The sequence below is a fragment of the Lates calcarifer genome, linkage group LG7_1 (genome assembly GCF_001640805.2).
Source record: "Lates calcarifer isolate ASB-BC8 linkage group LG7_1, TLL_Latcal_v3, whole genome shotgun sequence".
Classification (NCBI taxonomy): Eukaryota; Metazoa; Chordata; class Actinopteri; family Centropomidae; genus Lates; species Lates calcarifer.
This window is the reverse complement of record NC_066839.1, coordinates 16,334,403-16,347,476: the sequence shown is the minus strand read 5'-3', so window position 1 is coordinate 16,347,476 and position 13,074 is coordinate 16,334,403. Positions and strand designations below refer to the sequence as shown.

General features: G+C 40.7%; 1 protein-coding gene across 4 annotated transcripts in view; it reads right to left on the bottom strand.

The window, feature by feature from the left end:
* LOC108896900 (kelch-like protein 29) overlaps positions 1-13,074 on the bottom strand; it is a 190,541-nt gene that overhangs the window by 79,277 nt on the left and 98,190 nt on the right. The window lies entirely within an intron of this gene.

Here is a 13,074-nt window from a genome sequence, read left to right as displayed (position 1 = left end):
ATTAGGAAATAATCCAAAGACACTTTACATCCACCACACTGCCTCTCAGAAGACAGATACATTCAATTCTCACCATAAGTACAGCCTATTTCTAAGAGGGTTTTGTATTAAACAAAAAATAAATTAAAAAAAAAAAAAAACTATCATGACTTGACTTTAACCAACAGCCAATGGCAAAGTTTTCATGCTCTGTGTCATAAATGTCACATCTCTGTAACCTGGGCTTCACAGAAAATCCCAAATTTGCGTTTGCCAGTTTGTTATTGTTTCTATTATTCATGCAATCTGATCTAAACATTCTGATGTTTCCAGGAGCACCATTGAAGGCAGCTTAATTAATTCCTTCGGTTGATGTGGTCACAAATTTATTCGCAGTTTAACCAGCCTGTTAATGTCAGCTCTCCATGTATATTAGAAAGGTAAATAAATAAATCTAAATAAAAATTTAAAAAATAGGCAGAATCAAATGAGTGGGGCAGAAAGATGGACTAATGAGATGTGATGAACATTAAATTAACTGATAATTATAAACTAATTAGTTAAATTAACTGCTCCAATGATAAGTAACAGTCACTCCTCTATGTTTCTGCCAGTGGAAGCAGACAGAGCTGTGCAGTGGGGAAGAAAGCTCTGATTGGTCGATCAACAACCAATTGCACAGCCAATCAAGCACTGGACAATTTCACACACCAGGATAGGAACCCATATGCCGTGATCAAAATATAGATGTCACTACATCTAGTGGGTTGCTAATTGAATGTATTCTGTGTCAACAATCGTTCTTTGTGTCAGAGCAGAATGTTGCATCTGAATTGTTTCTGTGGGCAACAGACGTATTTGCATTTACAAGATGCAGCGGCCAAATCGTTCATAGCAACAGGCCTCTGATTCAACAATTTATGTTTCCTCCATCACTCTGAGAATTCTGCAAATTGTGTTTTGAAAGAAAGCTTTAAAATTATGAGGAATTCTTCCAAAGCTAACAATGGATTTAGATGAATGGGTTGATTACCACAGTGACTAATCATTTGACAATAAATCCCAATTACTTATAAATGCCTTTGTATTGACTAACTCCTTACTGTAGTGTTTATTTTTCTATCCCAGAATTCCTTATTGTAAGAGAAACCTATGTTAAATGGGAAGCTTTATGAGAAGAAAATCCAAGAGCTTCTTATTTCTAATAAGAACTGCTTTTGGGAACTGAGATAAAATGCCTGCATGCTTAAAAAAAAGCCTACTTTTTATTACTCAGGCCAAGCTTAAGCCTTGAATTTGTGGACGGGCTTATTCATCATAGTGTCAAAAAGGCAAGATGCCAATATGGATTTTAGTTATGTTTTTTTTGTTTGTTTTTTTAACAGTATGCCACATGAAATTGTACAAGTGCACTGTGCCCTACTGTATCACAGATTAGCAAACATTCTGCTCAAGCATTATGGAGGACATCATTGTCAGACTCAGCTCGAGGTTGAGTAATTCATCCACACCACAACAGATGACATTGTCATTGTGGAAAAACACACAGGCATCGATGCAAATAGACACACATGCAGCCATGAAACAAAACACACAGGCAAATGCACCCAAACACAAATACATATGCGCACGCACAAAAACACACACACACACACACACACACCAATACACATGCATGCACAGATGTACACACATACGACTTTAGGCAAGACAATGTCATAAGAGAATAATCCTAATAACAATGTTGTGCTTATGAGAAGTCGCTGGCTGGTGTAGATAACATACTGTATGCTTAGAGGGGATTTGATTAGAACTGAGTGGGTGTTTAACACTTCTCCATCTCCCCTTTTAATTAAATTGCTAGGTTACTGTTTCATATAAATAACTGCAAGGGCCAGAGTTCTGTCTAACCCACATTATAAACCCCAGTGGAAAAACAAGGCTAATTGAGTGAAATGAATCATCTGGACACAGGTTCCATGTATCAGTATGAATGTAACCTTTCAGAGAACATCTGTGGAAATGGTTTCACGTGTACTTCACCTTGAGAGGGTCAACTGAGCATCCAAGTTCTTTTGCAGCTTCCACTTGTGCATGTGACCAGCTGAGAGCGTGCCACACTTACTCACACGCAGAACCGAGAGCTGCCCAGTACAAACAAACGCAGGTGTCTGCTAGCCAGTTGTACTGGATCGTTTCTGTTCCAAGCATTCACTGAGAATGAGATTTAACCTTAAATCAAAACATCAGGACTATAATAAATACCAAACTTGTCTCCAGGCCCCAAATCAGGTAGTCAGTCCACTCTGGCATTTCAGATTCCAAAGTCTGAGTTTTCACTTGACAGGAGCTTTTATCACCCCTGGCTGTGGGAGAAAACACTCACTCCAAACAATGTTGTCTTTTAAAACTCTCCAAGCAAAACTAAAAATATATAATAATCATATCTAAGCTATCAATTTGCATTCCTATACCATGTAGCTCACACTGACTGAGCAAGGAAACTTCTACAGGATATAGAGATGATGCATCATAGAGATGAGAGATGACAGCAATGATCCAGGTGGTGTGAAGCCAAATGATAGCAATCCATACGTCCATAACTTAGTTATTAAACAAGTTGAAAGTTTTCATACTCTACTCTTTGTACTCTGCGCAACAATCTGCAACAAAATTCCAATTCTAAATGTGAATATTTTCATCTGTTACAGCACAAAGCGGCTCTGCAAGTGAAGGTCACTACATCTAGTCTATTTTATTATTCCTGATAAAAAAAAATGTAGGGTGCTTGAATAAACAGTAGCTGAATTTACAGCTTTTCAGCTCAGAAGCAGACAAAGAGTGCTTTCGGTGATCAGGATTATGAGTGGGAGAAAAGATGCAGACTCCTAACAGCTGTTGCTGTGGAGGACAAAATGCTGCTGTGCCAGACTGTAAATACAACATTAAAAGTTCAAAGTTCTGGTTGAAGTACTCCTTAAAAGCCAAATACTAGAAATGCCATTAGGGAAATACAAAGCATGGTTGCGCTTGAAATGTTGCAAATACTCTATGGAAATTATGTACATGCCCCTTTAAGAATAGCTGTCAAGTCGTTTTAGCTCTCTGAATAATCAAAGCACAAATATACCTAAAATAAAACAAAGTGCAAACTCCACTTAAGCACTAATTAAAAGTTTTAAGTTACTGTCTCCTCCGCTATGCCAACTGCAGCCTGAAACCAACAGCCTCAGCTGTGCCAGGCCCTCTTCTCTTCTATCCTTCACATTTAGGCACGTACTGGTGGCCGAGCACAGATGCCAGTGTATGTGTGAGAGAATGTAAATATGCTGCCCAGCTTGTCTTACACCTCGCCTGTGTTTATGAGTTTGGTTTGTGTACATTCCTTACAAGCTTTGCACATGGGTGATACTTGCCTCTATGGGCTACATTTCTTCCAAGCTGACCCCAAACAGCAGCAGCACAACACACAATACACACCAAAACACACAGAGAAACAACAACAACAAAAATTCCCATGTCACCGGTGCAGCTTAAGATAAATGTCACATTTTCCCCTGAAGACAATGTGTGTTTACTGGGTAACTTTGTGAAAGTCACAGCAGCCCAAGCAGAAAGGTTAGTGGTGGGGTTAGGTTGTATGTGGGAGTCTTCGCAGCAGACTGCACACCTGAGATGAGCTCCCGGCCTACGGTGGAGTCAGGCGAGTAATCTTTGCATTTCATCAGATTTTTGTCCCTCCTTTCTTTTATTCCTCCCCCCCCCCTCTCTCTCCCATCAGCCTCTCTCTTTCTCTCTCCAGGGACAGAAAACAATCTATTAGACGACTGGACTGCCCCACAAATTCTGATTCTGTCCTGCATGCTCCAATGCTTGTGTATGGCTGATGTGTTCTTGTAAAGTTGTAATCTAAGTTTAACTTTCTAATACAATACTTTTTATCCTGCAGTCCAGCAAGCTGCATTACATAAGAAAACAATGTCTGTATCAGAGAGAGGAGAGTGGGTACAATGACTGCTGTAGCAGAATAATGATAATAATCAACACTATAATTCAGAGCTGCAGCCTCTAGCTACAAAACACATTCTGTAAACTTAATAGGGCAATAGCATATTGCTGTTTCGGCATCTCATCGTATCCTGTCTTACTGCTAAGGAAGACTTTAAGTCTGTTTAGCTTACAAAGTGCACCACTAGCCTACAAAGATCTCCTGATTGCAATTCAGGCCATTATCATTTGTCTGTGTCACAGACGAATTATATATCTTCACATGCTAAGCCTGTTGCTAACTGTGTGGAATAATGACTTGGAGAGTGGAGCCAGTCTTGCTAATGTCTGGTCCTGTCATTAGTATTTATTAGATGCCCTGCGTGCATTATCAAACCCATTTAAAAGTTCCTGTGTGGGGGAAAAAGTTCGACAATTCACTCAGATAAGTGAGCACACCGTGAACATTAGCGAACTAATACTGTTGAACTTCTGGATTTTTTTGCTGAGATGCTGTGGCGCATCTGCTGCTGTTTTGGATACTGAGTTCTCTCCCTGTTGCAATTATGCCTTCTCATTAGAGAGAAACATCCGCTATTGACTCGCTTCCTGGTAACATCTGCTGTGTTTACACTCAGCCTCATTGATAATGCATTACTACCTATTTCATGGCTGATGTACGGAATAACACATCGACATTTGACTTGTGGCAATTAATCTTGTCATATCAGATAGTCTCTGACATGAGGTGTTTGAGATTCAGGTCCATTTGAGGGCATAACCTACATTCATTTTTTCACTTTACACACAAATGAACTTGCTTCCACATAACTGAGGGCAGTGGATGTCTCATGTAGGCAAATGGCACTGTTCCAGTTAGTGACATCTTCCGAATACTTAATGCATGATGCTACAGCTCTGAGCAACAGTGTCACACTTCATCACATATGTGGGAAACACACTGGAGTTACTCTGTGTGTGAGTGTGTGTATTCTAAAATCTGAGACTGGACCCAGACCAGAGGTACATGAGAAAATTAGGGTGACATTTTCTTTTAAAATGCTAAAAAAAAAAAAGAAAAGAAAAAGGAAAGTTCATTACTCAAGTGCTGTGCCTAAGTACAGTTTGGTAGTATTTAATTTGGGGTATTTAGCGTCCTCTGTGTTATGCTACTGTATGAAGATTTAACAGACAAAACAAATGATGAGCTTATGAAATATAAATATTATAGATTAAACAACACCATCCATTATGATCATGATCTGATCAATTTTATCAATCGATTTTAAACTGTTTGGTTTAGTTAAGTTTGTATTCATACTACTGCCTTTTACAGTGGCAGACGCTGGATGTTTCAACCATTTCCATCTGTTTTAGCCATTTAGCCATTCCTTTATTTTCGGTTTACATTTCTCTGCCCACTAGCTTATTTTCTGAGCACTATCCATTTTAACACCTGTTGTTAAGGTGTATAACAGATTAAATCAGATTCTTAAAATACATTTTGTGGATAATATTTCTGTGCTTTTAAGGAAGTTTAAAAATACAGGACTTTTCCATGTAACGATATTATATTATATTGTTATATTGTTACTTTTAAGTAAAGGAGCTGAATATTTTTTCAATCACTGTTAAAAACTGATTGGATAGTGCAAAAGCAACAAGGTTTGCTGCTCCATAAAAAGTGGTTCGGTCTAACAAATGAGCTGTCAAACAAAGAACCCTTATAAAATGCAGCGAACAGACTCTTTCTGATTTAGACATGCAACCCAATGGTACTCTCTAGAGCTATTCAATTGAATCAAATTTTGGATTTGTTTTTTATATAACAGTACAATACAGGGTAAAAAGTGTCACAAAGGATGAGAAATCCTTTGAAAGACAGGCAGTTGGAAGAATGTGACCTTCTTATACAAACTCTACCTGCCCACAACAGATGTGAATAACTGAGCATAGACATAATCATGACAAAAGCAAGCAAACTGAAATTCAATCCTCTAGTGTTCAGTTATTCCCTTTTAAAACACAGCACTCATATCGATAGTTAGGCTAAAATTCTGTTTATTTAGTGAATAAAACTTAAACTGAACTAAAGAGAGAAGCATTGAGGACTAAACTCTTATTTTCAGGTCTTTTTGAGTCAATGCAGTTTTGATAGACAAACTATGGGGCCTTGAGCATCCTTGGATGTCAACTTCAAACAGTTGTAGATGATTTAAACAAAGAGTCATAAAGATTTCAAATAAAATATTAGGTGCTTACGATTCTCAACCAGCTAGCTGCAGCTCTGGACAAAAAGCACAGACTTTTTGGGAGGGAAATAAGGCAAATGAGACAGTTTGATTGGGTGTTCCAGATGAAAACAGCCATCTGACACTTGGTCCAGCTGTCAGAGGCAAATGAGCAATCTGGGCTGACTGGACTTTTTTTCACTTTAATCCTTTCTTCTCTTAAATTTTCCACTGCCACTTTGCTAACTGAGGCATTACCGGACTAAAAAAAACAAGCTATTAGAGAAACGGCTAACAACTCCAGTATCAGTGGAGCACAAAAAGCAGGGAGGCGGAGGAAAAAAGTGTGGAACAGGTGGCAGGTACGGTGAAGAGGGAAGATATAGATGAGAGGGAGGAAAAAAAAGAAAAAGGGAGGCAAGTGCAGGAAAAGAGAGGACGGGGGGAAAAAGAGCAGAGGCTATAAGTGGGTATGGGAAGCAGGTGGATGTCAGGAGGGTGGGGGGCCTGGGGAGGATGCTGGGAGACAACAGCATGGGAGGGGTGACGTCAGGAGTAGGAGTGGAGCTGAGTGAAAGCAACAGACAGACAATTGCAGTGAAGAGGACAGGTGGGGAGGAGGGGCGGGAGGAGAGTATAGGTTGAGAAGAGGATGGAGGAGGGAGGGAGGCGTAGATATGGTGCCCCCTCTAGCATGGCAGGGAGCTGGGCGGCTCCTCCTTGAGTGCACTGCATCTGTGATTATGCATGTAGCAGCCGGGCTGTCAGGCTCTGGGTCCTGCGACTGTGCCGCCACTGAGCTTTATCTTGAAATCCCGGTGATTAATGAAGCTAGTGCCGCGTTCTGCATGGTGGAGGTGGACGAGGAATGATCAATCTTAATGAGCTATCCGCCGTCCCTATATTAACTGTGGAGGGATATAATGTATGGGGCTCCTGGCGGGGCTCCTCTCCTTTAAAATACGATAACGAGGGAGAGAAAGAACGAGGGCGAGCAGCTTTCCTTCCTCCGCTTATGACACACTGCTGCTGCTCACCTCGCGTTCCCTCTCTCCTCTCCTTCCCTCCCTCTTCTTCCTGCTCTCTCCTGAGAGCTGGAGTAGTGCTAGAAACAGTTAGACATCTCAACGGAAGCCATACTTAGCAAAGTTAAAGAGACAGTGTCAGGAAGATGCTAAGCTACATCTGCATATGAGCGCAGCAGTCTCCAGACCACTCCTGCCGTTCTAAAATGAGATGTTTGAGTCAATATCATTAATATGTAGGCCCCATATGGACTCATGTGGCAAGGTTACTCATGAGCAAATCACCGTGATACTGCATGTATTCATTTAAGAGCATTACCTGTGCATACTGAGTCCACAGTGATTGGAATAAATTTTAAACTCATTAATAATTTGCAACATTTCCAGTGCTCGTGAATACCATTTCAATTTCCACTAGAGCTATCTAGATTTAAGGAACACTATGAGGGAGATAGAAAAACACTTTAAAATCCATGCATTTCATATTTCAAGTTAAGCCTGTTTTGGAATCATAATAACCCCAGTTCTGCTTTAGCTAATCCTGATGTGGATAGCTTTAAGATAATCACCAAGCACAACACCACACTGACTTTAATTAATTTGCCACTGCTTCCGCGTATGCTGATCCGAGTCAGCATATTGGAAATGTGTGTGTGTGTAAATATATATATATATATATATATGTATATATATATATATAAACCCTACAACTCTCACTCCAAATTCAGTGCATTTGTCTTGGTGAAAGGCGTACTTTTGTATAATTTGTGAGGATGTAGTAAAGATGCCCTGCACTCTATCAAGTAAGAGAGAGATAGAGACAGAGAAAGAGGGAGAGAAAGGAAAGGGGAGGGTTTAATTAATGTGCTTGCTATGATTAATGGTCTCAGTGTGGCTATCACAAACTGGCTGTGTTTTTAATAACTGGTTTGAACAGCCTGTCATGCTAGCAGTATATTCTGGTGGTTGAATGAAAATGGATATTTATGCACCACTAATAATACAGATAATACTATATGCTTTATGTCCACTTAATAACTGTAGCTACTTTCGTTTATAGACAAATATCTCCAAGGTGAGAGATATGCAATCTGCACACTATGTTCAACAATAAAATGTCCTTATCATATTCAGTAACATCGTAAACTAGTCACAAGGTAAAACCACCCAATAAAACAGCATGTCTATTCCAAAATAACCTTTGATGAGGTAATGATAAGTCTCAAGAAAACATGTCACGTATCTCCCTTGAATAAACACACAGCCTGGTCTTGTAAACAGTCACTATATTACTAATTTGGTCATCTATAATTTCCTCACTTAGAGGTAATATTGCCGCAATAATGTGCAAAGAACCAATATACAAGTGGACAGTAATGTCACAGTGCCAATAGGCTCTGTCCAAAAGTAAACAAAAATGAATACATAATTAAAGTCTTACTGAGACCAAAGTTTGAATAAGGCAGATGAAGCAGATGAAATGGTCACAGCAGAGGAGCAAAGCTGAGCCGGCGCTGGATGTGAGTCTGCGCAGGTCTCGCCATAGCAAAGTAAAACACTGATCTTAACTCAGCAAGGCATCTTAATTGCATTCACCAGCAGCTCCGGAGCCGCGTGGTCCCCAGATGATGGCTGATGTGAGCTGACTGGAAGATGAACTTCCTGGGCAGAGAGGAGAGGCTGGGCGCTGCTGGATGTGTGCGACGGTCGAAGACCATTTCTTCGTGTGTCCCCTTCTTTACAGTGTTGTGCATATTTTGTGTCCGTGTTCATTTATGCATGTGATCGTCTGTGTGCAAATGTGCATCTTAACAACGTATGTGTGTGTGAAGAGAGAGAGAAGAGAACAGTACCAGTAAAGGGCAGTGAGGTGGAAGGAAGCGTTAAAATGATGTTTGACATGAGAAAAGAGGCGAGGAGCTGCGGCACATGCTCAGTATGGCAGCAGGTGGCTCGACAGATCTGTCTGTGACTTCAAACTTCATTCTCAGATAAAGCTTCCAATACATGCGGTGACTGTATTTCATCAGCTACTTATTTTTAGGCGTTTGCCAACAAAAGGAAAAAAAAAACAAAAAAAAAAAAACAGCATTGCCTTCAGCTTCAACCTCAACGCAGCTACCAGCAGTCGTCTCAATTCTCAGTTCAAGCTAAGATGGGAAAACAATATCAAAAACATAATTTGAGTGGCTGGCATGTGTAACAGTGGTAACCTTTAAAACAGGATTGGATATGTGTAAATAATAACTTCCTTTTGATATTAATGTGTTTTTCAGCCGCGAGCTGCTTTTAAATGATGCTCAATCACGTTTGCAATGAACAAGTCTGTCCCTGCTGAGCTCGGCACTAGCTTCCCCCAGCTGATATTCATCAAGGCAGCCATCGATTTTAATGACTTGGTCAATAGACACACACCGACTCTGCACTCAGCATCTCCCTGTCTCTCATGTTCACCTGCTCTCTGTATCTCTCTCTTGTACTTTTGCCTCCTCCTGTGTCCCGTTCTTTTATTTTTTTTAATTTTTCATCATTGTCTTTTTTAATTAATTAATTTTTTTTTTTTTTACCACCACATCCGTCATCCTGTATTCCCAAAATGTGCTGACAGTTGCGATTGCTTTGGCTCGTGCTACAGATGTGTATAGATTATTTAAGCGTGTGAAAGCTGGTTGAAATCCTGTTCTTACTCTGTTTAATCTGTGGTTGAGAGAAACAAAGAGAAGAAAATAAAAAATGAGAAAAGAGTAGGTGGTGTGAAGGAAAATTAACTATCCGCAAGATGGTGCAGAGTTTGATTTGTACACTGTGACAGGCAGGCATTATGAAAAACCCTGCTGTGGATGGAGAAACCAGGTAGGCAGATCACAGCCTGGTGACTGGCATATCTCAGTAGGTGATGAGGTTAAAACTGCCTTCAAGCTGCTCTGTGTGAATCTTCACACACACCCAGGCACACAAACATATAGCATTTACGCAGACATACACAAACACACATACTATATACAGTAAACAGAAATACAAACACACATACAGATACACATACAGACACACATACACACACAGCGAGAGAAGCACACAGTTGTTGATGTGCCCACTGATGCAGAGCGAAGACAAATTGCTCCCTTTGAAGGCAAAGCCAAATCAAACACGGAGTGTGATTTCTGTCACTGTGGTGTTTGGCTTTAAGGCTGTGATGCTGACATCTGACAAAACATCCATGCAGTCACACCCAAGAAGTTGTGCACGCGTTCAGTCGCTCACATACACTTATACACACACACACACACACACAAGTGTGCACACACGCACGCTGAGGCCTGTTGTGCAGCTGGATTAAGGAGGAAGAGCTCTGTCAGCTCCTCCAAGATCCAGGCCTTTGCCATCAAAAAGCCACAGAACATCCTCTGCACATCAGTGCTTACTAGCATTGTGTCTGGAGGCTCACACTTTTGTTAATGCAGCAACACAATCATTTAAGTAGTGGCTTTGGTATTTAAACTGCTTGTTCAATAATCACTTCTAGAAAACCCCCCAGACACCAGGATATGACCATTGCAAAAAAAAAAAACAAACAGCACACCATAGTCTTTCAATGGCCAAATAACCACCAGAATAATGGACATAATTTCCATGGTAATGCCTAAATTTGCCTGGGTTACGTCATGTGTTGGATCTCTTTCAGGATGATAATTCAAGCAAAGTGTCCTACATGTCAGTCAGTGGCACAGTGCGAGTCTGGCCACCTCATTACCCTTTTTTGGCTTTTACCCCAGAAGCCCTGACAAGGTTCATCCTGTATGAGTGAATTGGTGTCCAGTTTGTTTGTGTGCCAGCTGTGTATGAGGCTTTTTATTGCAGTGTACCAATATAAATTTCTTGAGGACAAAATAAAGGCTGTGTGTATTTGTGAGAGGTAAGAGATCAAGAAAATATAGCCTGCATGTGTGTATGTGTGTGTGTGTGTATCCTTTGACTTCATTTGTTGCCAAGTTTTATGCCAGATGTGAGTATAACCCGCAATCTCTGCCCTGGGATCAGATTTGCCAGCCCTCTTATCCTCACCTCAGCCATTAGAGAGCTGCAGAAACACTGACCTCTAACCTGCAGCTGCTTTCATTTCTTTTCACAAACTACCTGTGTTTTGGGTTTTTTTTTTTCAGTCTAAGCAGAGAGAGCCAACAGGAACATAATTGTAACAGAAGTGAGGCAGAACGCAGGTCGCAAGAGCTTACCCTCCATATTTTACCACTATGCCAGAGCAGCAGGACAGTAGATACCCTCACCACATTGATATGCAGTGTTAATTGATTTAAAACAGAATGCGTAAGACCTGTGGGAGGTTGGGATCTGTGACTTCTTGGAGTGGGCGAGAAAGCAGAGGGAGAGGCAGGACACAGACAGGAGGTACAAGACAGAGATAATCAGAAAGACAGAAAAGCACAGAGAGAATGACAGTATTGTGCAGAGTGAGAGGGGAAGGACATTCAGGGTGGCGTTGATGTGATTACAGCTGCAAAGTTACAGCGGACAGGTCTGCTGAAGAGATGTCATGGCTGCTAATTGACTGGTACTCAATATTTTACCTATATCCATTGTCCTTGTGATAGTACCCCAATGACATGCTTACTAATGTCTATTCAATGCCAAACAAGGATGAAAAAACAGCCGAAATTGTTGAGGAGATGGGGGATTCAAGTGCATCTATTTGCAGTTTGACCTTCATAGAGGGCTACACAAGATTTCAAGTATGTATGATGTCTAGAAATTGACACAGGGATGTTTTCCCTTCTGTCTTTGAAATACAGCAGCTGACAAACTGTAACCATACAAACTGAATATATTAACTTTATCATAACATGAATCACAACAACTGTGTTTCGGCTGCTGAATTTTAATAATCCTTCAGTGTTTTCCTTTCCTTTAAAATGGATCTTTATAAATACCGTAATTCCAATTAAACTCTAGCTTCTCCGGCCTGTTACAGGAAGGTCAATAAATTTTGACATGTACATGGTTAATGGATCGCGACAGTTTATTCGACCCAGCAGAAGCTAGAAGCTCTCATTCGATAGAGACTGGACCAAGCCGACAAGATTGTCTAATTATCCATTTCCAATTCTACCTGCAGTCTCATTTCAATGTATTGCAGGCAGCCCCCAAAATAATTGCTTTTTTGCAATCGACAAGTTCATTTGCACACATTTTATTGATCAAAATGAGTCAGGAAAAAGAAAACAATCTAAACCTAAATTAAAAGCTTCATTAAATGTGAAAATTGGTCGGGGAATTGCGAACATCTGTTTCTAGCACCCTGCGTCATAAACTCCAAGGTTAAACCAAACACCAATTTACGGCTTGCAGACTCAGGCAGGAGCCAGAGCAGTGAAGCACCTTCACAAACACAGCGCAAGTCAACAAGGCTTCAAACAATTTCGAGAGAGATGTGAGGGCAGGGACTGAAAGCTCTTCCTGCCTCGTGTTTAGTAGGCCTTGTGAGCATTGCAACTTTGAGTGGTGAAAAGATAAACCTGACACACTTTTAACCAATTTCAGAGCACAAAGAAACAGGTGCTGCTGTTGTACAGTTGTTTGAGACCAGTACAACATGTTCTTTTTCCAAGGAATCCACTGTAGGCAGGTTCCTCTGCTCATGTCTCTCTGCTGTTTTAGGTGCACCTCCGTTCCCTGCGACCTTGGTGCAGCTTTGAAGTGAATTGGCTCTGGTTGCAAGTTGTATTTTAACAACCCCTTGCTTGAGTGTTTGTGGCCTTGTTTATGACTGTTGGCATCTGAAACTGCTCTGGTACACAGACAGAGGGCAGAGGCCTATGCGTTTCATTCCAGCACAGCCC